Source organism: Sinocyclocheilus anshuiensis, unplaced genomic scaffold, assembly GCF_001515605.1.
Source record: "Sinocyclocheilus anshuiensis isolate Anshui unplaced genomic scaffold, SAMN03320099.WGS_v1.1 scaffold241, whole genome shotgun sequence".
Taxonomy (NCBI): Eukaryota; Metazoa; Chordata; class Actinopteri; order Cypriniformes; family Cyprinidae; genus Sinocyclocheilus; species Sinocyclocheilus anshuiensis.
The window spans coordinates 20,732-23,813 of record NW_015540865.1 but is presented as its reverse complement, the minus strand read 5'-3'; positions in this window follow the sequence as shown (position 1 = coordinate 23,813).

The following is a 3,082-nucleotide window of genomic DNA, read 5'->3' as shown; positions in this document are numbered from 1 at the left end:
TCTATCTATCTATCTATCCTTCGGTATTTCTATCTATCTATCTATCTATCCTTCGGTATTTCTGTGTATCTATCTATCCTTCGTTATTTCTATCTATCTATCCTTTGGTATTTCTATCATCTATCTATCTATCTATCCTTTGTTATTTCTATCTATCTATCTGTCTGTCTATCTATCTATCCTTCGGTATTTCTATCATCTATCTATCTATCTGTCTATCTAGCTATCCTTCGGTATTTCTATCATCTATCTATCTATCTATCCTTCGGTATTTCTATGTCTATCTATCTATCCATCCTTCGGTCTATCTATCTATCCTTCGGTATTTCTATTTATCTATCTATCCTTCGGTATTTCTATGTATCTATCTATCTATCTATCCTTCGTTATTTCTATCTATCTATCTATCTATCCTTCAGTATTTCTATCATCTATCTATCTATCTATCTATCCATCCTTCGGTCTATCTATCTATCTATCTATCTGTCTATCCTTCGGTATTTCTATCTATCTATCTATCTGTCTATCCTTCGGTATTTCTATCTCTCTATCTATCTATCTATCTATCTATTTGTCTGTCTGTCTGTCTGCCTTCGGTATTTCTATCATCTATCTATCTATCCTTCGGTATTTCTGTCTAGTTATCTATCCTTTGGTATTTCTATCTATCTATCTATCTGTCTATCTATCCTTCGTTATTTCTATCTATCTATCTATCTATCTATCTATCCTTTGGTATTTCTATCATCTATCTATCCTTCTTTATTTCTATCTATCTATCTATCTATCTATCCTTCGGTATTTCTATGTATCTATCTATCTATCCTTTGTTATTTCTATCTATCTATCTATCTATCTTTCTGTCTATCTATCCTTAGGTATTTCTATCATCTATCTATCTATCTGTCTATCTAGCTATCCTTCGGTATTTCTATCATCTCTCTATCTATCTATCTATCTATATATCTATCTATCTGTCTATCCATCCTTCGGTATTTCTATCTATCTATCTATCTATCTATCTATCTATCTGTCTGTCTGTCTGTCTATCTCCGGACATGTACATTTTTCCCGATATTTTATATTTATATTATTTTTTTTATTTTGGGAAGAAATATGACATTTTATTTTACACACACACACACACACACACTTATTTATTTATTTATATAATATGATCCAGACATTTGCATTCTATGTTTCAGACTATTTATTTATTTAGATATTTTAATATTCTCCAGACATGTACATTTTTTCAGACATTTTATATTTATTCATTTATTTATATTTATTTATTTATGACCTGGACAGTTATGTTTTCAGAATATTTATTTATTTATTTATGACCTGGACATTTACATTTTCATTCAATTATTTATTTATTTGTTTGTTTGATGGTTTATTATCAGTTTGTTATAATATGACCTGGACTTTATTTATTTATATACTTTATTTTATGTATTTATTAATGTGACCAGGGCATTTGCGTTATTTTTGTTTTGTTCAGACAGTTTTTTTTTTTTTTTTTTCCTGCTCTGTGTGATCCACTTTAGTCACTAGAATCTTGGGGTTGGCGGTTATATTATGAAAATAAATAAATAAATATTGATTTCTTAATATAGATATATGTGTGTTAGGGGTGTAACGATCCATCGATATGGATCGATACATCGATTAAATGTCTAACGATACGATGTATCGATGCCACATGTAAAATATCGATATCTGTAGTATAAATAGGCACCTTATTTTGACACTGTCCACATTTTCACCAATGTCCGTCTATGCATTACTGCCAACGCGTGCATTCTCGTTCAGACTCGTGTGTCGGAACGATAAGACTGCCTGAAGGGCAAGCGTAAAAGACGTTCGGGATAGTTGAGGGAATTGGCGAGCGCTTGTGAGAAGTTTTTTCGGCGCGCACAGACAGACGCATCGACAGCGCGCTAATACCTATTGAGCTCTCAAATACAGACCAAATTACATAAACATGTGCGCCTTGGCGAATATCCTAGTAAACACAGTCGGTTAGGCCTATGTCTTAACGTAAACAGTTGAGAAAGAAAACGCACGTGTATCAGTATGTTGGATCTGTGCTTTCGTTTTTAAAGTGAAAGCAGACTTCTGTCAGAGAAAAAAATCTCTCACTGATTTTGACTGAACAATTTTATAAGGATTAATCTATATTTAATCTATACAGTGAAGACTATGCAGTGTTATTTTACATTTGATTTACAGTTCTGTACCTGAACATTTCTTTTAGATCTACCTGAAAAGCACTGTTTATTTAAATTGTGTCTTTGTTATATTGTATTTATTTTCTGCTATTGCTTGTAATTTGGTTATCTGTAGAAAAGGTTTTTAGCACTGAGCCCATAGTAGCAGCCAAAAAAAGTCTCAAATAAAGTTTTAACAGCTTTATTTTTGTATTTTTAATTTATTTTTCTACATTAATGTATTTTTTCCTACAACTGGAGTACCTCGTTTGTGTTGTTTCCTAATGAGGATATACATTATTTTACACTGCATATTTTAGCATTGAAGCCTGAAAGACTGTCTTGACTTGTCATATTTTAAGATTACTGATCTTGTGTAATTATTTATTTTTCTTTATTATTTAAAAAAAAAGTGTAGGCCTATTTTTTGCTGTGAATGTCCCAATTGAGGAACAGGATGTGAAAATTTAAGATAAATGTTCATGTTATATGTTTTGGTTGCATTTGTGAGTTAATAAAAATGTAGATGGTTGTTTAAAATAGGTATATAATATAATAATATTGACATATCGATCGATATTCCCCTGCATCAAAATCGTATTGTAGAATCTTTTGAAGTATCTGCAAATATCATATCGTATCGTGACGAACCATCCGATTTACACCCCTACTTAAAACACAGATTTGGTGATTCATAGCATTCTGCTTGGTTTGTCTTTACTGCTTTTTTCATAGCTAAACACTAATTTCATTAAATATTACTTTATTATTTTTGTTTTGTTTTGTTTTGTTTGTTGTATTTAGCATCGATTTTAAGTTTGCTTACCCTAATAAAGTTTTTTTTTTTTTTTTTTTTTTTTTTTTTT